Genomic DNA, 27,363 nt, shown 5'->3' with positions numbered 1-27,363 from the left:
CCAGTGCTGACAAGCCTGCTCTGCACGGGACAACGCTGTGTCCTCCCCCCTGCAAGCACTGCTTTCTCCTGGGTGCATGTGACACCAAGACACAGAGACATTCTGCTTATGTCACTGGGCTGGGGGAAGAAGTATCTGGAGAGAAAAGCTTGTGTTGTCCCCATTTCCCTGGGAAACTGGCTGGAAAATCCCAAGCTGGCCTGAGGTTTAGTGCCTCTGTAGCGCTGGGAATGCTGTTGGAAGTACAAGACAAGACAATTGCAAGCCAGCACAAAGACAGTGATAACCACTGTCCTCCATGCACAGCCAGGAAAGTGCTTTTCCCTCCAACTCTGCCTGCAGAATCACTGAGAGCTCACAAAAAAGCCAGCTTCATCTTTGCAGCTTCTTTTATTCAGTGTGTTATTCACCCTCCTACTTCGGCTTATAGTTGTGCTTGTTTTCTCCTGTGTGTTTGAGATCTCTGGGTGGACAACGATTGGGTGCTGAATACAGCTTTTTGGGTTGATGCAAGACTGATTTTATTCATGATATTTGAGGTGACTTCTTAGCTCTAGAAATATGAAATGGGAGTACAGCTCACCTTGCAGATTGTTGACTAAAATATTAAACAGTGATTCACCATTACTCACTGTCGCATCAGCTCATAAATTTAAAACAACTCTCTTTCCTAGCTTTTTTTTTTATTTAAGGAAAAATAAAAGAAGTAAAGCTTTATCATGCAGAACTATGCTAAATTGATTCTCCAGAGAGGTTAGCTAATAAACTTTTCACTGGATTCTGCCTCTTTACATTAGTTGGGAACTGAAGCAATCAGAGGGGAAGAAATCTTGCTTTTCTATGTTAATAGAAAAAAAACCAGGAGTGGTGACATCTCTGGCAAAAAAAAAAAAAAAAGAAAAAAGTGAAAATGTGAATGCAATTGTCCATTATACTACTTAGAAGGATGAAAATAACAACTGTGATTACAGGCCACAGGAAATAAGAAGGTGCTGTGAGTTGTTTCTGGGGTCTCTATTAGTCATTAGCCATTGCCCAGGAAACAATTTGTATCCCCTGAAATCCTCATTAAAGAATTGTCATGGATTTCTTCCTCTAAACTAGGCAGGTTCTTCTTTCCTTCAGCAAGCCTGTGTTCCCTAGGCTGAGCACTTACTGCTGCTGGGCATTAGGGGAGCTCTGGCACATATTTTCCTATTTGTTTTCAGTTTACAGTAGGTTTGGTGTCTTGCTGTTCAGAGTGCTGTGGGGAGTGAATATGCTGAGTGGGAAGCAGTCCTGGCCCAAAGATTGTGCAGCCAGAGGAGAGACTGCAAGAAGAGACCAAGACTACCAAGGTGAGTGGCAAACCTAGAAATTTGAACTCCTGGTTCTCAAGCCAGCACTCCCTATGCATACACCAGGCTGCTTAATTTCACTTCCCTCTCCACTGATTTCAGCTGCTCCTGAGAGCTAAATAGTTGATTTTGCCCCTGGTACAAACCACCTCCCATACACAGCCAGGGCAGGTGACTTACCAGTGTTTGTGCCTTCTGAGACTCATCCAGAGGTCTCCCATGGTTGAAGGAGTGCCTGCTCCAGAAAGAAAAGTTGATGAGGGTCATCCAAAAGGACGGAGCCAGGCCCTTCTCAGTAGTGCTGAGCCATTTGACAAGAGGCAACAGGCAGAAAGTGATGCACAGGAATTTCCACTGAAATATGAGGAATAACTTCTTTAATGTGTAGGTGAAACATGGCCCAAGAGATGTTGTGGAGTCTCTGTCACTGGAGAACCCTCTGGACACAATCCTGTGCCATGTGCTCTGGGATGACCCTGCTTGAGCAGGGAGGTTGGACCACATGACCCACTGTGATCCCTTCTAACCTGACCCATTCTGTGACTTGCAACATCTCTGCTGACTAATACCAAAATTCAATGATTTTGCTATCTTGTATCATCTCTCATCAGCTTCTAGTGGTTGTAGCACTTACTTTTTAATGTCAAGTAGAAAGTGAGCCCCATTTTCAGTGATTATTCTGCTTCTGTGAGTGAAAGCTAGTGGGACCATAAGCATCTCTGGGCTGCCAGAATGTTGTTTTCTCTTTCTTTCAGTCAAATAAAATCAGAGACAGCCTAATAAAACAGCATATCATAAGACCTTGACAGTGATCAGCAAACAATTCTGAAAAGGAAGGATGGCAGAAAGGCACTGGCACTAATAGCTTTGAATCATAGCAGTGAGATGAAGAGTGAAAGCTCCTCCTTTTTGTGCTAAAGGAGAGAGGATCCCCAGCGTGCATCTGCTCTGGGGTCTTCCTGACACTGGTTCCTGTCCCCAGCAGGAGTGAAGCCAGAATGCATCCAGAGAAGGCTCTCAGGAGTGATGAAGTTCTGCCATGAGACTGTTGTTTTCATTGTGTTTGTCTCAATTGCTCTCTTGTAATGAACCTTGCCCAGAAACCAAGTTTTATGATAGAGTCCCCATGTTGTCTGTTATCTCACCATGTCCTTAAACTCCATGCTCATTCTTCAGCACAGGGTAGGCATGCCTGGTGCCTTTGCAAAGGTTGGATGGAACAGATTCCCTGGCAACCCTGGGAGGCAGAATTGGGATCATGCTGCAGAGTTCTCTTGGTGCAGCCTGGGCCTTGCAGTAAGCATGACGTGGTGTGTTGGAGAGGGAGAAAACACCACAGACCTGAGGCTCAGGCTCTCCAGGGCCTCTTTCCCAGCTTCTCAGGTGAAGATAGGCTTTAATATCACCCTAGTTTCTGCCCCCAGCTCCTCTTTGCAAACCATCACTGTGCTGGTGCTGGAGATGTTTGGAAGAGGAGAATTGCCATGGGCTCCCGGAGAAGTTGCCATGCTGTTGTGCTCACATCAGCTGCATCTCTCCTGGGGGTGAGTTTCCCTGTTTCAGGGGCTGATCACACGCAAGCACCCCTGGAGCACTGAGCTCTTGCAGCCAGGGACTTCAGGTGCTGACCAGCATGAGTGGAAGAGGGCAGGCAGTGGTTGTGCCATGTTGCCCACTTGCACCTGCACCAGCCTTCATGCTGCCCATATGATGCCATGGGTAGGAGTTTGAGAGCTGCTGTAGACATTGTTTGAGGGAAAACTGCCTGGAGAATGGCGTATTTGTCACTTGGATGTGGGCTATGACAGGAAAAGGACATGGTTCTTCCCTTCCTTGTGCCCTCTGCCCTTAGACACCATGGCAGCCTGGGAACAGCCAGGATTTATTCTGGTGTCTTAGCCTGTGTTGTCCTGGTGAAGGGTGACTCCTATTCAACCTTTCTGTCCCTTCAGGGTTCCTGTGAAGATTTCCTGCTTTCTGCCATAAAGGGGGCCAAAAGTGCTTAAGGAAATGGCAGTTTCTGAGGCAACCACACTTAACAATTTCATCAATTAATCAAGAGGAAACTAAGGAAGAGAATGGGAAGCAGATGCTCAGAGCAGGACAAGGCTATGAATGATTGATGCCATCTAAGAGACAAGGCAGAATTTACTCCAGGAGAGACCTCAGCCTGGGGCTGAAGCAACTTCCTATGCAAGAGTTCATTACTGCAAAATGATGGCAGGGAGCCAGGAATGGCTTCCTAGGTGAATGTCCAGTCCAGTGGTTAGAAAACGATGAGGTACACTGCAGAAATACAGGTTGGCTCAGAAAGGCACGTGAAGACTCACAGAGAGGTGGAACAGAAATCATATACTGATTTTCCCTACCACGTGACAGTTCTGTTGAACCTAAGAAAAATTGGATTTTTGATGTTCCCCAGTCAAAGTTACAAGTAGGTGTGATCTTTTCAAGATGTTAATATCCTGCAGCGTTTGTGGTCATGGTGTGTTAGCTGACCTGAGTGTTTGCTGCAGTCCAAATGCCAGACTGCAGCACATGCATCCAACAACCAGGACTGCCCTGAAGCATTGCCTATGTGTGCAAGGCAACTGAGGGAGAGCTTGGATTTCTTCTGGGTGTCCATGGTGGGAATAAAGGCTGTAGAGGTCTTAGCCAAAGGTATCAGGTCTTGTTCAAGCCCTGCTGAGAGCAGCAATGATGAGGGGAGGAAATCAGGCAATTATTCTCCAGGTTATGGTGAATCTTTGCTCTTCTCTTCCAGCTTGGCTGGAATGATAATGAAAAGGTCTTAAGGATGAGACAAGGAAGTGAAAAATGTCATGATGAGATAGAAATTTTTTCAGAGTAACTTTGAATCCATGCTTTTTTTCTTTGCTTTTAAAACATATTTTCTACATTTTTTTTTCTCCGTGGCATTTTTTATATTGTTCTTTCAATTTCCCTCCACATTTAACAATCCTACCTTTTTTTTATCTTTCTGGTAGAAGCAACTAACTGAACCAAATGATGAAAACAGGATTGTTAGCATCCCTTCTATATGCAGCACAGCTTTTCTCTATATGAATTAATGTGACACTGTATTCTTTCCTTAACACTTTCATTTAAGTGAGTGCCAGCACAGACCTTTTGCATAAATCAGCAAGAGAAAACAAACCATCTCTTGCTATAACCATTTGTTCCTTTTAACTCAGTAATAAATCCCTCCTGGAGATAAGGAGTTCATGTAATTTATCATTGATCCTTGTAATGCACATTGTAGTACTGTATTTCACATGCCTGGAGTGCATCTTTTGATTAGAGCAGACATCAGCTTTCTGCTTGTAAAAGCAAATGAAAATATGCTCTCAATGGCAAAGTTGAAATGAGTATTAATTGCATTAAATAATCAGTGAGTAAAAGGGCAAGATTCCAATAATCAAAGTGTTCCTAAGGAAAAAAGCTAATCAGAAATGTTAGAACCAGATTAAATTTGTTGTCTTTCCTAGGATGGATTTATTGTCTTTAATGATATCAGGCCTGTGGCTTTTCCTTTTCTGATACATTCAAAAACCATTAAGTACACATGCCAGCTTGCATTATGGGTACCTGAGATATAAGACATTTCAGCCTTTGATTTCTTTAAGTTAATTAATTTTAGACCTTTTCTTTGGTAAGAAGTTTCACACAAAACAAACAGGATTAAGCAGCTTTTCCAAAGCAAGGGAAACCCTGAGTTCTTCCAGGTGCAGTTTTCCGTTTTCAGTTTCAGGGATGAGCAGGGGCATGCATCTCTCTGCATGTGCCAGGTCAGGCTGGTGGTCCATGATGGTTCAACGCTGCATGTATGTCAAGTCTGTGTCAGGAAGAGGAACAAAATGTCAGGGCCTCAGCCAGGACAATTTTCATGAGCAATGGCAGCCTCGCTCTCCCCAGGTACTTCCCAGTGGCCCAGAAGGCCTGTTCTCAGGAATTCTTTTCCAGGTGGCAACTCAAGCTTTCAGTTGGAAAGGGATGGTGTGAGGAGCAAATAGATAGGCTCAGGGGTGTTCCTTAGATGTGAGATGTTGGGAGGTTGCTTGCCTGAGTTATGGCCTCTTTTACTGTGGGAGCTCAGCACTTCAGTTGCCTTCCCTTGCCTCCCCTGATAATGTCTTCCACCTGGCAAGCAAGTAAAGAGGGAAGTGAGAAGATCAGAAACCCAAAAAATGCCATCAGGCAGATCTTCAACCATCCTGCTCGGCTGCTGTGTAAACCTTGGGAAAGATATAAACTGGGCAAGGGGTTGCTTCTTCCCCTAGCCAGTGTGTTGCCCTCGAGTCTGTTCCCTTATCTGTGGGTCAGGATTGAGTGATGGCCATTTCCTAGGATGACTGGGGAAGACATTCAGTGAGTAAAATGACAATCCTGAAGGAAGTCTTACACCAGACTGTGAGAGGCACCTACAGGGATCGTCAGCCCTCCCTCCACCCGAGACGATGTCTCAGGTGATGACCCTTGTTGTTGTAACTCCTAGGTGCACAGTAAAAAGATTTTGATTTCTTTCCACCTCTCTCACTTTCTAACATGCTGTTGAGATGCAAAATGCATGACTTTTGTATTGGTCTGCTGAAATGAGAAATGGCATGGGGTAAGTGCATTGAACATCAGACTGAGTGAAGGAAGAGCAGTTAGGTGTGTGGTCTCACCCATAAATAGTCTCCAGAAGCCTGACTGCAATCAGACACCACTTTATTAGCTGGACTGTGCTAATTATAAGCCAGTGCAGTGGGAGAGTAAGGAGAAGGAGTGATGTGCTCTCCTGGGCACTGAGAGCCTTGTGAGAGGCTTAGATTCCCTTTAGCAGCAAATCTTTGTGTCACATTTCCAGACCACAGAAGCTGAAAGTCCTTTGTGCACAGGGGAGAATGCTAAGGGTCAGCTGTGGTTAACCTGCAGATAACAAGACAAAAGCAAGTATATGTCCATCTGAATAGACTGCAGAGTCAATTACACCCGTGGTGAGGGCTTGGCTCATGCTCAAAACCAGGGTGTCACAAGAAGGGGTGACAAATGCACTGCAGAAAGTTGATGTGCTTTGCTTTGCTGTGTGCTGCTTTTGTGGATGATAAGGTTCTCAGAGGAAACTCTTGTAATCACAGCATCAGTGTAAAGCCCCTCCAGGCCAGCAGTGGACAAACTTGGATTAACTCTGGCATAACCAAGGTCAGAGACAAATCAGAGGAATGCACTTGTGTGCACATGTATCCACCACTGGTATGACCAGGAATACTGCTCCAAAATTGCTGAATTAAGTAAACTTCTGGAAACTCTCTGATTTCCTGAGAGAAGTGATCTGTGTGTATTTCAAGTTGTTTTGGGTTTTTTTTGTTGTTGTTACTCAGCAGCACCTTAAAAATATTGATCCATTTGTTGTCATCAGACACTAAATGGCTTTTTAAATTAAAGAACAGTGGCCCTGGACAGGTGCTCTTTATAAATCAGAGGACCTGGTCTTTGAGATATGTTAGATGCTGCTGACTTCTGAAAAGTCAGGAAAAACAACCATGAGAGAGCCATTACAGTGCCTGCACATTGCCTGCATGGGTGTGGACTGCCAGCTGGTGGGAAAGCCTTTGGCTGTGGTTCTGCACAGAGTAATGAACTGGGCAGCAGTTTGGTTTCTTTACCTGAAAGAGATACACTGGTCTGATTGCAGAAAGGAGCACAGGTACTTCCTTGATATTTCCATTTAAAAGATGGGGTTGATCCTTAGGAATACATTATTCACTCAAGCAGCTATGTCCTTGGTGCCTGCCTGGCCCTGGCTTGATGTACTTGCAAAATTGCAGCTCAGATGAGTTGCTTCTTTCCCAGAACAAGGTGAGGCAAAATGATGGATTAAAAAAATTCTGACATCTTCAGGACTCTTTCTGCTTTGAAGCAGTATTTGCTATTTGGTAGAAGAAAGTCAGCTCAGGGTCATGCTTTCCTAGGTCTAACTAGGGGTTGCATTGATCAAAGCTATCTTTTTTTTTTTTTTTTTTTTTTTTTGAGTCAAAACCTCCTGCTGTAAAGCATCAAGCAGAGAGTCTGAGTGGGTAAGTCTGCTCAGCTCAGACCACAGATGTTTTAGTGTTTTGGAGGATGCAAAGAGCATCTTGATTCTGAATGTTTTGGGCAGAGCAATTCCAGAGTGGAAGGGGCTGAAGGAACTATGGGTGATCATGGACACAAAATCGGTCTCAGTGCTGCTGTAACTAATTCAAAGGAGAAATTTTCTGTTGGCTTCTGCTGAAGGGAGGTGATGGCTGGGGCAGATACTTCCTCAGTTGTGGTCTCCAGTTTGCAAAAAAGGGCATTTAAATAGATGAGATGAGTATCAATGGAGCCAGAGGAGTCCTCAACTCCTTCACCCATGGACTGACCTCTGCTGACCTTTTACAAGTAGTCAGAGGAGCTAGCACTGCTGTGGGCTGTGTTTCAGATGGTGAGGAAAACAAGGGAAACCAACTGTATTCCTGCAAGAGGTGAGGATGTAGTTGCATCCTCTGGGGACCTGCTTTCCTTGCTGCAGGTGAGCCTGCCTCCCTGATGGGAGAACTGAGGTCTGAACTGAATGGAGGTCTGCTCTCTCCTTCTAGGAGAATGTTTCTTATCCTTTTTACAAATTATCTTCTCTTTCCCAAGGAAAAGCCTCCCATTCAGCTGTGCCTTCAGAAAGAAGAGCAGTGGAATGATGTCTGAAGACAAGATGCTTGTTTGCAGGGCCACTGGTGCTAACAAGAGTCAGACCAGCTTAGGAAAGTTAAATACAAGTGCTCTATAAGCTTGGCTTTCCTAATTAGAACTGGATTGTGAGCTTAGTTGTGAATCCATCCACATCTCTGTCTTGGCTCTGGCTGTCCCAGCTTGCAGCACTGCCTGGCTCTGGTTCAGGTGAAAGAGCAGTCAGGGAATACTCCCTGGATGGATAGACAGACAAGAGAGTTTAGTTGTATGGATGTAAATTCTGCTGTGCTGCTCCAGGCCAGAGAGGGAACCTTGGCCCACATTATTTCCCAGCCCAGATAAAGCTACTCAGATTTCAGGCCGTGGTCAAGACCTATTGAGGCAGTGATGCCTTTGAGGCACACTACAGAGTCAGCAGAGCATCACCTCCGCTGCTGGAGAGATGAGCAGCAGCATTTCCAGCATGCTGCAGTCCCTAGGGAGGGAACTTTGGCAGCTGAGACATGGGGAGCTGCAAGTGCTGGTGCAGGGTCCCATGTGCCATCCTCTGGAGGCCCACCTTGGTATTTGAGTCAGAATGACTCTTCTTTCCCTTTCTGAGTCACCGCCACTGTCTATTTTTGGCTTGTGCTTTAGGAAGAGTGGGTTGATGAGAATGAGATAAAGAGGTCAAAGCTGGTACCAAGGGGTGCATACCAAAATGCCTGCCATTGCTGGATGAGTCCCGTTGGGCTGTGCATTGACTCTGCTGTATATAGTTCTGGGAAGTAGACTGAGGCAGGAGTCCAGCACTGCTTGGGTTCACTGAGCCCAAAGGATTGGGATGGGGTAGAGATTGCCTCCAGTAGTGGAGATTTTTCAGGTGCCCTGGTGCCCTGCCTGTGAAATGCATGTCTCTGAAATAGTCCCAGAGCTTAGCCTTTGCTTGGAGAAGACCTGAGGGAACCCAAGAAAAGTTCATCCTTTGCTCTCTGGCCAGAAGATGACTCTGGAAAGAGGGGACTCTACTGTTAGGTCACTCCTGGAGGAAATGGCATCTATATCTTAGAACAGCACAGGCACAGGTTTTAATCCAAGTACCTCATCTCCTGAAGGGGTTCAATTCTTCCCTCCTGGATATCAGGTAGGGAGAAAGATTCCCCATCTGGAAGGACCTGACTCTGTCCATGGATTTCACAATACTGAGCTTGAAGGAGATGGCTGAAAGCAGGTGGGAAGACTCCCCATCACCCTGGTGAATTAAGTGGCAGTCCATTTGTACTGAAGGTTTTGGAAAAGAGGAGGTTCTGGGATCCAGCCTTTTGGGGAGCATGCTACAGACTCTCTATAAAAGAAGTGTAACTGATGGTGTTTGAACTTGAGCTGATAGCTGCCGTACCCTGGCTGAGCACAGACTGCATTAAAAATGGCATTGAGAATAATCTCCAGGCAGAGGAAGATCTTTGTCCACTTAGAGAATGAGAGATTGCTTCTGATAAAGATAGACCTTAATGTGGGGGCCAACACAGCCTTCAAAGTGGTGGTCACTGGGGCTTCCACTCTGCTCCTGTGGGAGGGAGCGGAGAGGAAGTGAGAGTCATCAAACAATCTATCATTTTAAAATTAAGTGGTGTCTCCTCAGTTCACAGGGGAGCTTGGAAAGTAATTTACCACCAATAAAAAGAACAGAAACCAGCCCTGAGAGAGGCGAACCTCTGAATGGGCTCTGCTAATGCTCTCCAGCTGTGTATGCCATGGCCTTGATGTTTGGTGTCAGCAGGGTCCTCTCAGGGTGTCACTACCCTGTGTTCACTCCAGAACAACCATTTTATCTCTGAATATTCCTTTACACAAGCCAGATGAAGAAACTGTGCACATGAGCTGCCCCCTCAAGAAAGGGGACTGAAATTGTTAATTAGGCTATAACAGTAATGAAGGAAGGTGGCTGAACGATCTGAAAGACACAAAAGGCAGAGCTGAAAAATATCAGGTAAGGCACAAGGTGAAATGACTGATACGTCATGGCTAAATGGAAGCCAAAACACCCCCTAACATGCACAGGGTAAGGTCCTGCAAAAGACACCCCTAATTTATTAATCTAGCAGAAATTATTCTTTCTAATTTTAGCTCAGCTTTGCTGCCTGCACGTGATGAGTGTTCCTGTGTGGGAGTGCACTGGAACATGGGGAAGCAAATGCTTGCTGGAGGGGTGGCTTTCAGGCAGTGGCTGTGACCCAGCAAGCAGTGTTCCTGGGCTTCCCATCAGGGCTCCACACCTCAGCAGGCTTCACTGTGCCCCTGCTGCTCTGTCCTGGAGCTGGCTCTGGGGAACAGCATGAGCCTTCCTGTCAAGAAACAAAGGGACAAGGGGGTCTGTGCATCTCAAGATGGATTCCCCATCACAGTAAGGGAATACACTGGGACTTGTGCTCTCACAGGACCAGTCAGGCATTGGTTTTATTGGAATAAGAATTGATGTTAGGAAGAAGGAAAAACATTTATGTTCCGTGTCAAAAGTGTGCAATAGCAACACAGCATGCCAAGGCAGGAGCCCTGTCCCCAGTGCAACATACATCTCCTCTTAATTAAATCTCCTGCAGCCAGCAAGCCCCATTCAGTCCCAGCAGTGAGCTGAGGATGATGTATGAGCTAAGCCTTTCCTACCCACCCACGCTACACATCTCTGCTTGCTCTGTGCTGGTGGGCTGCTCAGGATAATGGCAAAGCCAGATGCAGGGAGAAAATCCCTCCACTGGTAAACAAATTATTTACAATATTTTTTTTTTAGATCTGCTCCCTCCCTGCCCTCTTGGAAATATTGAGCATGAGGAATTTCAGTTAGGAGGTTTGAGAATGACTCCTACAGCATCTGCACAGCTGTATCATCCACAGCCTGTAGGAGAATGTGTGTTCCACAAATGGTTCCAAAAATGGAGAGACAGCTGATGTGCTGTGGGTCTATAAGGGGTCCCTGAGCCAGCCAGTTACCTTCCCTGGAGCTTCCTATCTGTCAGAGAGGCCAAGGTCTTCACCTGCCTGTTACCTTACCTTTTAGAGTACCAAGCACATACCAACTCACAGGGAAGGCCAGAAAACCTGGCCTGAATTTTGAAGCACCACTGTGTTTTAGAAATAATCCCTTCCATTTGATGATGAGCAGTGTTGTTCTGAGGTGGACAGAGCATCCTGTCTCATGGAAGAGAAGTCAGGAAACAGCTGAAACCTTTTTTTTTTGTCAGTACTGCAACCAAGAAAGTAATTTCTCCTTTTCAGGGTTCAAGTGGTATATAGCAATGGCTCTGGTTCTTCACTGTCTTCTCTGGCTGCTTATGCAGTTTCTCCTGCCTGTGTGGGCAGATGCATTTGCAGGGTGGTTTCAGCAGGACTAGGCTAAAGATCTTCTGCTTGCCAAAGTCTGCAGGTGAGTCTTTGCTGATTTTCATTCATCTTCTTTACTCTGTTCCTAATGGAAGTGTGCTTCTCACAGGGTGTAAACAGCATGCCAGGTGTTTCGGCAAAGTTAAGGCAATTAATTCAACCAACCACTCCTGCTGCCCAAGCAATTTAAGACAGTTCTTCACTTTTGCTATTATTTCCTTGATCAAGAAAAAGATTTTTGTTCTCCAAGAGAATGAAGAAAGAGAGACTCAGGGAAAGGTTTGGGGAAAGAAGATTAAAAAAAAAAAGGTTTAAAAGATTACCCTGGTCCTTCTTTTTGGATTAATCCTCTGGAATTTAACTCTTTCCTTCCAGTGAAGATTTTATGTTAGCTTTAAAATCTGATTTGTTCAACTTTTTGAGTGGCAGAAGGAAGGCAGGGTAGCACACATACATCTCCGTGCTGTAAGATCTCAAATCCAAATTTGATGAGATTTGTTGCAATGAGGCATTACTGTTTTCGTGCTTGCTTCTTTTCAGCAGGTGCTGGAACAGGACAAAGCACCATTTCTGAAGGTTATGATGGGACTGTAGAGACTGTAAAGACCTGAAGAGAATGAATCATCCACGCAGCTTATACATCCATCCTGGGATGAGATGAAGCCCATCTGGAAATAGCTACATCAGCTCCCTGAGTTTGGATGCATGCATGTCAGATGATCCATCAGACACAAGGGAAAAGGTTCATAAGCAAATCTAATGCTAAAGACTTAGACCTGTCACACTGGCATAGCAATCTAGGTTTTGGCTTTTCTGTTTTCTTTCTCTTTTTGAAAAATCCATCAGCTGTAAATGTTGACTCCACTGATGGGGGAAAAGATAAACAAGGCTTTCAGCCCTGGGAGAAATCTGCCAGCCTTGGGAAACTTTACCTCAATGCCCAAAAAAACCCATCACCTCTTCATGGAGGAAAGGTACCACCTGGTGAACTGAAAGCTGAAACAGTGTTAGAACCAGGTTTGTGATCTTGAGGCTTTTTTAAAGTTGATCCTTTTTCTTATGACAAAGCCAAAGATTTGGCATACATTCCCAAAACTAAACCCCGGTTCTGTACTCGCAGCACCTGGGCAAGGTGGGCCTCGATGAGGGCTAAGTTCAGCCAGGAGCAAAGATCATCAGTCAAGTTCCTGGTCAAGGAACTGGCCAAGGTCAATTCAAGAGGCCAGCCTGCAGATGAGAGCCCAGACTCACAGGTCTGTGGCCGGGAATGGGCCTATCTGTGGCTGAGCAAAAGCATAGCACAGCTTAAACAGGAAAGGAAAATCCAGGGCTGTGCTGAAATGGAAGCGTTGGGTGTGACTATGTTTATATGCAGCCAGGGCCTTGACAAGTCAGGAAACTTGGCTCACAGCCCTCTTCGTGGGCAACTGGACCATACTGTTGAGTTAATAAACCAGGAACTTGAAATCAAGTGCACTGAATTTCTGTATTTATTGACTTGAAATATTCAAGTTGGATCTTCTCGGTAGAGAAGAATCTGGGAATCCCTGTGCAGCTGGATGGCTGCAAAGCCAGGTGAGTCATTCCAGTGTAAAAGTGATCCTTCTATAAGTTTAGCTGAAGGACAAGAGAAACTGTTATTGATTTTTTTCTTATCCAGTAATTGTGGAAAGTACAGAGCATTCAAAAGGTGCTAATGAGCACTGATGGAAGGCTTGGTGCATATGCATCTTTCTTTGGAGAGGAGAGTATGCTTCCTGAGAGCCCTGTGCTGGCTGTTAGTGGCTAAAGAGACCTGTGCTAAAAAAAGATATATGCAGATTTGGAGGAATTGTGCTTTTCCCTTCGTGTGGTTTCCAGCAGGAAAGATCATAGCATCATAAAGCAATTTAGGTGGAACAGAACTTCTGGAGATTTGCCTTCAAAATCTGCATCAAGCAGGCCCACCCTAACTGCTACATCATGTTGTTCAGAGCAATTAAAACATCTCCTCCATCCTCCGGACTTACAGAATGTGTCTGCAAGTTAGAGCTCAGAAAGGAGTTGGGTCCAAAATGCCAATGGGAACAGGCCTGGTTTCAGCATGCATTTCATTTGTTTATTTTTCTGAGGAAACAATTAGTGCTGAACTTTATTCAAAATGCAGCTTAACACACAAGTCTGGCTCACTCTTATTTGTGGTGTGTTGTTGTCAGGAAAACCCTTTTCCCTTTCTCTTCTTTCAGTGATTTGCATCACATGAAAGGAGGGATGCAGGCTCCTCTCACATGCCTGCCTCATGCCCTAGAAGGGTTCTGCAGTCAGCACTGGACTACAGGCAGCATGCAAGGTCTTTGGACCATACCTGCCTTGCTGGGCCTGCCTGGGACATGAGCTCATGCCTGCTCTGTGGTCTGTGCATTCCTTCACTGGCCTTCTGGGATCTGAGTCATTGTGCCCTCTCTTAGGTGTAGAGTAATAGCAAAACCAGTGATGAATAATCAGAGTTAATAATAATGCTTGCCTAAGGTACTTGGTGCACTTTGCTCCCACATAACTGTTGAACAAAAACACCCTGTCTGCTGGGGACATGCTGTGGCTCTGCAGCACTGTGAGATTTAACAACATCTGACAACAGCCAGCCCCCCTGGCAAGCTGTAGTTTTCAGCCAGCCATTGCCAAGCCCTTTTTTTTTCCCATGGAAGTGCTGAAAGTCAGCTAAGCAATGCTCTTCCAGTGAATTAATTCTCCCAGCGGCGCACGGACCAGAGTGGATCCATTCCCTGGGTGCTCACCCAGGAAGTCATTGGCAGCTTGCAGGCAGAGGTCGATCCCATTACCATGGTTTTGTAATGCTTTGTTGAAAAAAATAAGCCAGTGCCTTAGGATTGAAGCTGACCTTGAATGAAGAAGGAGGAAAATCCATCATGTCTGGAGCTTCTCTCTGTGGGCTGAAATGCGCTTCTGTTGGGATGATAATTCTGGGGAAAGCAATTAGGGAAAGGAGGAAAGGCGGGAGCAACATTTTGGATGTGGAACAATTGTTTCATCAATGTATGTCTGCTCCTAAAGAAGAGCATCCTTGTGTCCTCTACAGTATGATGGAAAGACAGGTGGAAAAGGAACTGACTGGTGCAATGATCTCTGTGCAGATGTTCTGGCTGTGAGTGTGTAGCAGTCAGTTGAACACATTGACAGACTTCATTTCCCTGCTGGCAAATAGTACTCATTTATCTTTAGAACTAGGGTGAGTCCTTTCCATGAATGGAGAGTAGATTCTTTCAACTAGTAGATCCTGGGTGGTTAGAAAGTACCCAGACAAAAACAGAATCCCAAAGAAGTCAGATAGGGTATCCGGCTGCATGACTCACACATTAGTCCATGTTCTTTCTCAGCTGGATTTTCTGCTTTCCTCAGTTTTAGTTTTCAGAGTACAAGTGGAGGTGGTTATGGAGAGGGGGAAGGCTAAGATGCCTCTTGCTGTGGGCCCATTTGCTTTTTCTGTGGTTTGGATGGATCAGGGGGAGCTCTACTCCAGATAGCTATATGACTACATGCAAGGGGATTGGAAGAAAGAAACATGCTGTAGTTGACACTTGCACAGCTTTAGGGATGTCTCCTGGTGTCACTAGATGCTTTCTCATCCAGATCTGGACTTCCTCTTTTCTGCCTAGCAGGCTCTTCTCTGTGATGGCCTCCATTAGATGAGTCAAAGGATACTATTCACTTCGATTCAGCAATACAAGAGTAAGCTGCTTTCTGCTTAATGTGGGTCCATTTGCTTCTATTTATGATGAACTAATATTTTCTTCTGTGCTGTGAACAGTAGCATTGAGCATACAGCAGGTACGCTGCTAATTTTGTCAGCAAAGCTGGTTAGGGAAGGAGATAAGAGGGGAAAGAATGAATCACTGAAGGGAATAGCTGGCTCAGGCGCTGGTGTGTTATCATCACGACCGCACAGCAGTTTCTGTGCCTACTCACCCGCCCAGCATGAGGTCCATTTGGACCTGCAGAGACACACTGTGACATGAAACTCTCTTTCCTTTAGGCTTCCCAGAAAGCTCTGGGCACAAATGAGCTGGCAAAGAGGTAGCTCAGTCATGATCTCCAACCACTGGGAACCTGCAGAGCATTCCTGACTGCCAAGTGCTGCTTGATCCAATAGGCAGAGGCAACTGTAGTGACTGGATCCACATGGGAAGCAGTTTAGGGAAAGCAGGAGGTACTGAGCTTTATTGCCTGGGAAGTAGATTAAATCCTGGGACAGGTCATGGGGTAGATTCCTCAAAGTCCTTGAGCTGAGAACAGGTATCACTTTATGCATAATGCCATCAGATGAAATTTTCTGAAGGGGCACACTGTTATGAGTGATAGAAGAATGTGTTTGAGCAACTGGCATAAACAGGACGAAAATCAAACACTACTTGGTGGTAATGGATCACCAAAGACCTCTGTAATACAAAGGTCAAGAAGTTGTAGTAGAGTTCTTAGCATCTCCCTATAGCATTTCCTGGTGCTGCTATTGTCGGGTCCTCCTGGCTCCTCAAATTGATGTATTAAACATTCCAGATTTCATAGTGGTGCCCACCCACACATTGCCATGGTTTTAACTGTGTAAAATTGTCTTTGGCAGAAAAGAAAGGATTTGTTCCAGGACAAACAAATCCTTCAGCTCAATCAGAACAGCTTAGAGGTAATCACACAACTTTGCTCTTGAATACAACAACAGATACTATGTGATACCGACCCAGGTCCAAGTCCAACACCTCCAAGTTCATCTGCAAATAACCTAGAATTCCTGGAAAAGTGAAAAGTGTTGTTTGTTTTTGAAAAACAGCAGAGAAAGTCTCTCTCTTCCTAATTTTTCTTCCTCCTCTTCACCCACAAGTTAAAAACCAAGGAGGATAAAAAGAGCATCCTAAGGGGGAGAGTTACCACATGCTGCTGCCAGTGTTAAGAAAACAGTACTGAGTCACACAAATAATTTTAGATGCTTCTAAATACACTGTGCTCTCAGCAGGCAGCCTTTCCAGCTATAATCTCGCCGGCTGTCCCTAATTCTGAGCACACACTATACTCTGCTTCCTTCCTGGTTGCAAATGAGTCAGAATTTCTCTGTCACTCACCTGAGCCAGAAGGAGCTCACTAGCTCAGTGCTTGAACACTAATGCACCATTACAGGGTGTATTCCCTCACCCTGTAAAAAAACCCTCCCTGTCACAATCCCAAACAAAAAATGCAAGGTACAATTGGGATTCCCTACTGAAATGTAATTGCTGGGGAACAGTTTTGGCTGTGTTGGTGTAGGAGGCTGGAAGAGTTGCCTGAGCAGCCTGCTTCAGTTATGCTTGCTGTTTGAGGAGATATCAGCTCTCAGTGGCAAGGGGATTGCCCAGGGGAGCGGACAGCATGGACATTGGAGGCTCCCAGAGACTCAAACCATATTAGCTCTCACTAGGTCCATCAAAAAATAGCCAGGAGCAGGCCTCTGAAGAAAAGAAAGTGGAAGAAGGAAGGGGTCAGTCCAGGAACCAGGAGGAGTTTAGAAATCTCATGAGACTACTTCCTGTTTGTATACTGCTGTCATTCATAGAGAACATTTCAGCTGGTGCTGGGATGGTTGGTTGGTTGGTTGGCTGGGTTTTATTTGTCTGTTTGGTTTTTAAGTAAATAATATTTTAAAGGAAATTTGGAAAATTCTGTCAATTCCTGCATGGGAAAAAAAAGAGAGGCAAAGTTCAGTCTCAGATGAAGTTATATATTTGCCCAGTTCTGTTTTTTTTTTTAACAGATTAGAAGAACTTTGCTTTATTTTTGTCTGTAAAAATTGGCTAAGTGAAAAACACTCCCAGATTCCACTTTCATTTCCTCTTGTTCTCTCTTTCTCTGCTCATCACCCTAAATATAGTTTTGTCTACCTCTTCCCTTAACTTAACCTAGATGTGTCTTTAAGTTTATCCATATTTATTCCTTTCTATGTTCAGTATACACAAATACTTTTTATTCTACCAAACAAAACCAATAAAAAGTTAATTAGGAGAAAAATCTTATCTAGAAAGCTGTAATAGGTTTTATTATCTTTGTTTCTGAAGGGCAAAAGAAAGGGGAGTGCCAGAAGTAAAGATGGGAAACATCAAGGAATGAAATGGAGAACACACACACACACACACACACACACACACACACACACACACAAGTAGAAAAAAGAATGTAAATGAGAAAAGACTAATGCTAAGGGGAAAAATAATCCTGGGTAGTAGTAAGCACTCTCCAGAAGAATAATAGGATCATGACTCAGGATCATGACTTGTTCTGGCGTCAGATGTGGACCAATGAAATGGCAAAAGTGTACATTAAGACGTGGTAATGCACGGAAAGAGCAAGAGGTCACCAAAGGAGATGTAAGTGGCTCCAAGGGATACCAAGAGCAATTTATTATCAAAAGATGTTCAACTTACTTAAAAAAAACAGCAGTAAATGAAACATTGTCCAAGTGTTCTCAGGGGAAGGAGAAGGACAGATGGCAAACAGACCCAATAGCTCCCTGGAAAGGCTGGAAATTGCTCATGGAAAGGGCAATGACGAAAGAGCAGGTGATGGAAAAGTGGTGAGTCTGAAGACACACTGAGCTTCATGAGCAGATGGGGCATTGGACACCTGCTGGCAGACACTGAAGGCACACTTTCAGCAACTGTTTCCCAAGTAAAGTGGATCAGATCTTGCCCACATTGTACACAAAGTGAACAGGGAATGTCCCTGTGGTGCCTACACATTATGTGATCCCGTGAGGCTGCCATGAACTCTAAATGCAGTGTGGGGGTCATGAGGCCAGCCTTTGATCACTGAGGGTTGAACTGTCTTTTAAATTCCTTCTCACTAAATCCCCACTTTGGAAAAATTGAGAGCAAATTACTGGAAAAATATTTTGTATCTTTTCAAAGAAAAAAGGTACCAGCAGCTGCACAAAGAGCATATTTGGTTTTTAAGGTCAGGTTTTGGTAGTGACAGAGGGCTACAGAAGTGGCTTCTGTAAGAAGCTTCCAGAAACTTCCCCCATATCTGACAGAGCCAGTGCCAGTTCCAGGATGGATGCATGGCTGCCCAAGGTTGAGCCCAGCAGTGACACTGGAAGTCACTCTGAGATAACATACTTAAGAATGGGTAAAAAAGCTTCTGCAGAGAGAGGAGTGAGGATACATGAGAGGAGCAGGCCTGCTGACACCAGGGTCAGTGCAGAAGGAGGGACAGGTGCTGGAGCTGAGGTTCCCCTGCAGCCCTGGTGATGACCATGGTGAAGGAGCTGTCTCCCTGCAGCCCATGGAAGTGCACAGAGGAGCAGAGATCCACCTGCAGCTCCTGGAGGACTCCTCGCTGGAAGAGGTGGATGTCCAAAGGAGGCTGTGACCCGGTGGGAAACACACACTGGAGCGGGTTTGCTGTCAGGATCTGTGACCCCCTCAAGGAAAAATCTGTCTTTCCTCAGGTAAAAAGCAAATAAAAAACTTCCAAGGTTTTTGCTGCAATTTGCAGTTACTAAGGACGGTGGTGAAAAAAACACCGAAAAATAGGTGGATGCATAAAGTGCTGGGAGACCTCTGTGCTCAAGTGCTCAGAAAAAAATTTCTTCTCCTGGTCTCCATGTAGATTTGGCTGGCAAACCTTTGATTGTCTTCAGTAACACCATGAGCTGGGGCAGAAGGAATGAAAGTATAACCAGGTAGGTGGAATTTTCAGAAGAGAGTCTGGAGTGTTTTAACACTGGCCAATGACTGAATTTGTTATTGGCCTTGGCTTTGTTATTGCAAACATCTGAAACAGTTGTCATAAGGGTTTCAAAATATGTGGGCAGGAAAAATCGCAGCTTGACATCTGGGAAAGCTCTCAGCAGCTTCTTCCTTCTTCTCTGAGAATTAGGCATCAGATTGAATCAAATTGGAATTACTGTCTTTTTAGTTATCTGCATGCTAACAGCTTCCCAAGCTTCCCTGAATCTAGCAGAAAATGGAAAAAGCTAATTCACAGAACAGGACTAGAAACCACTTCCCCTCATGCTCTAATTATATCGTAAAAATGGGAAACATTTTTTATTTTTATTTGCTAATAAGTGCTTCTCAGTACAATCAATGCCTCTGTCTTGGAGTGGTTTTGTGCATTATCAGGGCAGTATCACTCACTAACAGATGGAAACCGTAGGAATTATTTCCATCTGTTACGGGAAAGGAAAATCATTTTGCCTTTAAGTGGTGCAGCATGGGAAAATAACCAAGCTTACATTTTTTTCAGGATTATTTTGTGGGTGGGTTTTTATGTGAGGTTGAAGAATGTTGGGATGAGAATCACTATGCTCATTGCTGGCCTGCAGTGACCACAGATGCTGTACAGGACAGCTGCTCACCTTTCTGTGGGGACATTCTTGTTGGTGGCCTCTGAGATGGGGAGGGACAACGAGTGGATATCACGTGGGCAGCCAAATGCATACTGTGTTTTTCTCTGGCTCTGTCCTACCATTTAATGCACCTATAGAATGTACATGGTCAAAATCAAAAACTGTGCTTCCACCGAAGCATTCACTGAAAAACAGTCTGACTATCAAAAGCCATCAACAGCAAATGCTGCATGAAACTGAAATTCTGTGGAGACATTTCAGTGCTGCCAATACATTGGTGGCTAGTTTGGGAGATTATATCCAGTTAAACCAAACTTTCTCCTATAGTAGTTCAGGTGCCTTTTAAATCAGGGCACATCATCAGTGTGATATGCCTTGACAGAAGATGTTGTGATGCTGCCCCAGGTGACAGACTCACCAAGTCTGTCATTCAAGTCAGGAATGACAGCACAGGTTAGACTATTGTTAAAATTACAGAATAGCATAGAATACAATAAAACAGAACAGAACAGACTAGTTCAGTTTGAAAGTACCTACAGTGATCATCTGGGCCAACTACTTCAGGGCTGTCTGACTACTTCAGGGCTGACCAAAAGCTAAAGCATATTGTTAAGGTCATTGTCCAAATGCCTTTTAAGCACTGACAGGCTTGGGGCATTGACCACCTCTTGTTTGGCTGCTGTCTTGGTAAGGAAATGCTTCCTAACATCCAGTCTGAACTTCCCCTGGTGCAGCATTGAACCATTCCCACATTCCCTGTCACTGGGTACTAGGCAAAAGAGCTCAGCGCCTCCCTTTCCACTTCCCCTCCTCAGGAAGCTGTAGAGAGCAATGAGGTCACCCTCCAGCCTCCTTTTCTCTAAACTAGACAAACCCAAAGCCACTCCTTACTGGATATGCCTTCCTTATGGGTCTTTCTTAGAAAAATAAAATAAAAAGAGTCGTTACCAGTAGTTTGCGGGCAGCTTGACATCTAGGCAACTATCAAACTGGAAGGGCTTTAGAGATCCATCTTCAGGGATCCATCTTCATCTTCACAGTCTAATCACAATTTCAAATTTCTGTTACTAAATTGGACATATTACATAGCAAGTGGCATGCTATTTAATTTGTGGGGCCAAATTACAAGAACTCTGACAGCAATGATTTTGGCATGATCTCTTGAACTGGAGAGAAGATCTGCAATCAGTGAGATAAAGTTTGATAAAAGACAGGTGAACACTTCAGAAGTAGAATTCCTAATGCCATGCTAGCTGGACAGAATTAAAAACCTTGTGAACATGTGAGCTATGATCTTTATATGAATGGAAAATAACTGTCTGAGCAGTACTTCAGAAAAACATGTGGGGGTTGTAGAAGAGCACAGACTGAATGTGAGCTGTCAGTGTGATCCTGCTGCAAAAACAAGGCAGGACTCAGAGAAGCTTTAACAGCATCATTGTCTGTCTTCTACCTAGTGTTTCTGAAGAGGCAAAGAAAAGAGAAACTATCATGCAGGAGGAAGAATGTAATATGTTGCATGAAAAATTTATCCTTTTGTATCCTTTAACTGTAAAATTTCCCTCCTCCCATGATCAGATGACTATGGGATTTCTTTGGCTTACAGAGGTTGGACTAAATAAACTAAGGCTGTGTTCACATCTCTCCAATCCTGCAATATAAAATCACAAGAATCCTATTAAAAAAATCATGTGCACAATAAAAATAAATGCAAACCTACATCTTTAAGAGCACAGATATTTAAATACTCACAGGAAGACTGCACCAGTACAGGACACTTTGGAGGACACTTTGTCCTGTAGACTTTTTGAGTCAAGACCAAACAGAATTTATCTTTGGCTTCAGCTGAAGATTCTGGTCTTCCTGCAGTGGAGATTTCTTCAGAACCAAGTGCAAGGATAACAGCTTGTGCTGTTATCCTTTCCTGGCAGATCAAATTTTCTGTGCACAGAAATGCCAGGTTTGTGGTACTTCAGCTGTATGTTGTGTATGTTGATCACATACATTTTTTTCTGGACCACTGCGGTAAAGATGTTGTCCTTGGTTGGCTTTGCATAGATATAATAATGAGGCAGAGCAGGAATTCCTGTGACACTGACACTTTGCATTTTGGGGAAAAGGTGTGTTGTAAGTCCACTGCTTTCTGCTTTATTTGCCTAGCAATGGAGAATTTGCCTCTTTTTACAGCAGTGATAAACCTTAAAAAAACCACACAGCCCCTTTAGTGTAAGCTTCAGAAAATCAGGATGCAGCCCCATGTCTTGAGGTGGGGAAGAGCTATGAATGGATACCTCCCTCGAGAACCAGACCTGCGAGGCTCCTGGGCACGGCGCAGGAGCAGTGGGATGCCCTCAGTGACATCACCTGTGCCGCTGTACAACCTTACTCTGGTACCAGCTTCAGGAGCTGATGTCAGTGTCTTGGATCTGCTTTTCACCTGAGGTATGGTATGCCACATCTCAGTCTGGATGAAAACCTGTGATGAGTTTAGGTTTGTTGGCTCTGAGTCCTGGTTGGCTGTGCTGACACGTAAGTCAACCTGCAAATGCAAACAGTCCATATTTAGCGGAGGAGGCACTTCTGTTAAAATTTATGAGCCTCTTTAAGCTCCCAACCCATTCAAAATTACTGGATTGCTCCACCTTTTCTAATGTGGAGCCATGAAAAGACATTGGCATCATCATCTAGAACATCTTCCCTGTCAAAGCAAGGAAGGGACAGCAACAGATACCCAGAACAGACTGTCTGGGGTCTTGCATCAACCAAGCTGTGGTGGAAACATTTCTGCTTCAGCCAAGCAAAGATGTGCCTGCTGAGGTGAGCTCTGGGTTCAGCCCTTGGTGTGCCGTTGTAGGATGGCGAAACCCATGCAGGGCACCTCCCAAAATCCTCTTGTTTTTCAGGGAGGCAAGGGCCTTTCCTTGTCTCTTCCTCATTGCCACCAGAGGGCTCTGGGAAGTCAACAAGCAGATGTGCCCTTCTAGTTTGGCCCTTTAAGCTGCACTACACAGTTGCAGAAGTCTGTAGAAAGGCAGCTGAGACTAGGCTGGCTTGGAGCAATATATTGGCAAAGGTCTGGAATAATCCACCAATACTAAACCAGCTGGGTGTCCACACAGCTGTTGTGTGTCAGGACAGGAGAAGAATCAGAGTGGCTTGAGTGAGACAGGGGAATCAAACAGAGTGCTGCAAACAGGGGCTGTACACAGGAAATTTAGAAGAAACCATTCAGGGTGAAGACCCTGCTGTTTGTTCTGCAGTGGGTCAGCTGCAGTTCTCCATTTACACAAGCCATGCCTCAGAAGTTTTATGTTCACAGCCCAGACAGCAAGGCTACATCTGTCCTGGTGCCTATTCTTCTGGAGGCTGGTTTCACAGGGCAGCCAGGGCACAGGTGGATGTCTGGCTGGACTGGGCTTCCTCACCACGGCAGGACAGGGTGCTGAAGGATCACTTCCACAGCCATGGAGAGGAGGTTTGCACCTGGGTGACAGGAGAATGGTCTAGGGCAGGAGGGCAGTGTACACCAAGGACCATTCTAGCAGTACGGCTTTGGGAGGGGAAAATTTATCTTTTCTTTCCCAACCTTCCCATTCTAAAAGTAGCAGAAAGATTGATTAGATAAGTGATTAAAGTGTAGGCATGTTGCTCTCCTTCCTGTTTCTTGAACACAGCAGAAGATATAATGAGGTAGTAAATTTGGCACTTAGGTGGAGTATTGAAATCAAAGACAACAAGGCCTTTTTCTCATTTCTCCACATTGTAATTTAGTTTAGTTCACTTATTCTGTAGTAATTTAAGTAAATGACTGGGAAATTATGAGCTCTTTGCTGCACACCATGTTGTGATGATGAATTCATTCATCTTTTTCTTAAATGTCACAGATGTTACAAATGAAAGCCCAGAATGAGGTGGACTCACTCGCTAGAGACAGGCTGAAGGAGAGAGGAGGAATTCCCCTCATTTTACTATTTCCTCTTTTCTCAAACCCTCTAAGCAGATGTTTTTGGGGGAAATACCAACCAAATAGGATGATGTGATCAAAGACGCCCGTGGATGAAGAATTGTTTAAGAAAAGCTCTGCTGTTATGTCCCAAAGTAGTATCATGAATAAAGCCATGGGATGGAGGCAGGAGGGAGAAGCAGGGAGTCTAGCACACAAGACATGTTGTTATCTAGTCTGGGTCTTAAGTCATCAGGAGGTGTTTGAAGCAGCAAAGGGACAACCCATATCTCAGCAGTGGCATCTCAGGAAGATCAGCAGTAGGATGAGGCCTCTTTCAATTGCCATGGAAGTTAGTGGGAAGGTTTCCACTGAGTAATGCTGCTTGTTTGTGTCATCTACAGCATAAAACCTGTAAGGTTGGAAGGAAGCCATTCTCATGACTTGGAAAACTAACCACAGAATCACCATCTGCTCTGGAGTAGGGACCTTCCCCTTCAGAGGGATGGCCTTTGGGAGACCTTGTTAAGGGGCAGGTTGGTGAGAAGAAGGGACAGGTTAACTCTTCAGCATTTCAGCATCCTGTGTCATCTTGAGAGCTGTGTTAAATTGCTCCCTTCTCCCTTCTCTGAGGTTTTCCTGTGGCTAATTAATTACAGAGAGAATTCAGAGCCCTTTGTGGGTAGTTTGTCAGCTTTGCGCTATGAGTCAAGAGGAGTGCACCTCAACAAGTTCTGGAATGTGGGTTGGGCTCCATGAGACATTCCCAAATTTGGTAGTTTATCTGGATTTGTCTGGGACATCTTGCATCCTCTCTGTGTGGCCAATCCACCTTGCTTTCGAGGCAGCACATAGCATGGAACATGCAGCAAGCAGAGAGGGTAGTAGCAGCCATCCTAGGGACACTGAGTTGATCCTGAACTCACCAAATTGATGCAATATTGCAATACCTTTCCTCCAGCTTGCCATCAATGTTGTAAACAGCAGCAATGAACAGAGAAAATCATAATGAAATCCTTCCTTTCCTATTTTATATATAATAATAATGGTGACAAGAACATGAAAATCCAGACAACATAAATATTCTCCATCTTTCTTAATAATCAAGAGGCTGAAGAAATAGCTAAGTATAAATATACCTTTGACCTCCAGACTTCACAGTTAAACCCAAACTTACACAAAATACTAGCCCAGAAAAAAAAGCCATGTCCTTCCAAACAACAGGCACATTTTTTGGCATGACATGGGTTCATCTCTTTACCATCTCTTCAGAGGCCACTTCTCCAGGAAGGGTTTCCTCCTGCTCCTGTATAATCTTGTGGCTCAGGCTCATGGCATTACCACTGTGGAAAATCAAAATACTCAGTGTTCAGCTTGCAGGGGTTTGGTCATAGCTTACCAAGTATCCCCCGAGGAGAGGCTGTCTTATTTGAAAAATCTCAGGTCTGTGGGCAAGCTCAGGTGGTTTCAGCAGGAACTGCTCTTATTTGTGGTTTATTACTATGCAGTGAGCTGGAAGAAATTATGAAACTACTTCAGTGACCAATCATACAGCTCAATAACAAGTGCACTGGCACTCAGATGAAGTTGAGGGTACCAGCAGGTACTGGGCTGAAGAAAGATAGTTTTGTAGGTAATTCACAAGCAGTAAATGGGTGAAATTACGCCATAAGGAATTCAGCAAGCCCCATTCCTTGTCTTCCTGATTACTTAAACAGTGCAGTCCATGTTTCATCTGTTTGCCTTCTGCCCTGCTTACAGCATTGCATAAATCCACCTATGTGAAACAGCCTTGAAAAAGAAATCGAAAAGATTTGTAAGAAATTCGAATTAAATAGCTGGAGTGTGAAGGAAAGAACAATGTTTAAAGATCAGTATAAGGGCCTCAGGAGTATTTGTCATTTGAGGCCTTCTGTAATTTGGTGCAGTATATAGTAATCTTTTCTTAGTGATCTTTTTGGATGTGTTCCCATGTTAAAATTGTGTGTTAAATCTTGGACCTCAAAATCACAAACAGGAGGGAGAGGTGATAATGGGAGGACCTTTGTAACCACAGGCTTAAAACAAATTTTGTACCAGCTGTTAGCTTCCAGGCTATCAATCGTAGGATTCCTTGGCTAACCCTGACCAGCTACCTGAGCAGACTTCAGCTGACATTCACAGTTGGTTTGGGCTAGTTATGGCTCTGCTGCTTGCCCACAGCAGGGCTTGAATAAAGGCCCAGTCTCTGTATCCTCTTGGCTGCTCTTTCTCCATGACTGAGCCTTCTCACGGGAAGGCAAGACTTTTCCATCTTTTCCGGACTTGATTCATAGTAGGATCCTGGAGTCTGCAAGACAGATCCCTGGGACTTCTCACTTGAGAATGCAAGTGTGACAATCACTGAAGAAACAAGAGCACAAGACTTGGACTAAAACACCAGCAAGGGATGTTGATGCTGGTGTACACGGAATGGTGGTAGTTAGTGGAATGTACAAGTGCAGAAACTCATATCTGGATCTTGAACCTAGCTTCCTGTTTCCTTTCCAAAAGCTATGAATTAAATGGCATCATCAGTGGCCTCATATTCAGCTTCTGCTTTTCCTAACCTATCAAGAAGATCAGATGGGAACTTGAATGTGTAAACAATCCATATGCTAGGAGAAGACTGTGAGCATATGTTGGGTTTACTTTCCTGGTGCATAATTATTACAGATACTTAAGTACCAGAGAGGTTGCACAATCCCTAATTACTGTGTTTAGATGCAGCCTGTTCAATGTAGGAGTCATACTCTCTGGCTCTACTTTCTCTTCAAGGTGTAATTTGAACTGTCATTGCTGAGATACATGGGTGGCCAGCATGCAGTGTTCAGTATGGCTCAAACAGATTAAAAATGGGTACTTTTCATCCTGCTTTTCAAGGCGCAGCACGTTGTGAGCTTGTGGCCTGTTGTGTAAAAGTTGGCAATCCTTTGAAGAAGAAAGAGGGGAGATTCATATCCATGTGTGATGGAGATTGAGTGATTCCTCTCCTAGGCACCTTTTGGTTCTTTCCTCTTAGTATCTGAAACATATGTGCTTCTGCAAATACTTGTGCTACCAAATCTGATTGGTATCTAGATTGTTAGGGGAGCAGAAGAAATTTTCAGATGAATCTGGGCAAGATTCTAGGATGGTACACTAGAAACATATTTGGTACCTGGTGGTACACCTGAGTTGACTGTTTTTCCTTTGAAAGCCTGAATGAAATTAAAGCAAAACAAAACAAAAGAGACAGGAGATGGATTCAGTTTCACATAAATCTCATTATGCAGGTCCAAGAGAGAGGGGTCATCCTACCTGGCTTCAGGAGTGTGCAGTCTAAGGTTGCTGCTAGGTGCCAACATTACTGTTAGCGAGAAGGGGGAATTGTAGGATGTGGTGTCTGTAAAATTCCATCTTTTCAAGGACCTGGCTCACCCCAACAGCAAATCTGTTGTAGGTGAAGAATTTACTGTCCCTGTCCTTTCCCATCACGGTCCTCAGTAAAATTAATTGTATAAACCAAAGAACCTCATCCCTGTTTCAATCCCCTAACTCAGCACTAGGGCTGCAGAAGCATCTGAGGTTACTGAAATAGGATATATCTCAGGTGGCTTCTCACTTCTCAGCCTTGGGGAGCAACTGGTCAGAGCCAGGTCTAAGGAATT

The 27,363-nt window shown here is 44.5% G+C and overlaps 1 long non-coding RNA gene across 1 annotated transcript; it reads left to right on the top strand.

Moving 5' to 3' along the window:
- Positions 1-1,216: 1,216 nt before the first annotated feature.
- LOC136555941 (uncharacterized) lies at positions 1,217-12,310 on the top strand. Its single transcript, XR_010783562.1, has 3 exons — positions 1,217-1,337; positions 11,280-11,427; positions 11,925-12,310. It is a non-coding gene; the product is annotated as an uncharacterized lncRNA (long non-coding RNA).
- The last annotated feature ends 15,053 nt before the right edge of the window (positions 12,311-27,363 follow it).

The sequence above is a fragment of the Molothrus aeneus genome, chromosome 4, assembly GCF_037042795.1.
Source record: "Molothrus aeneus isolate 106 chromosome 4, BPBGC_Maene_1.0, whole genome shotgun sequence".
Taxonomy (NCBI): domain Eukaryota; kingdom Metazoa; phylum Chordata; class Aves; order Passeriformes; family Icteridae; genus Molothrus; species Molothrus aeneus.
This window is presented reverse-complemented; position numbering and strand designations above follow the sequence as displayed.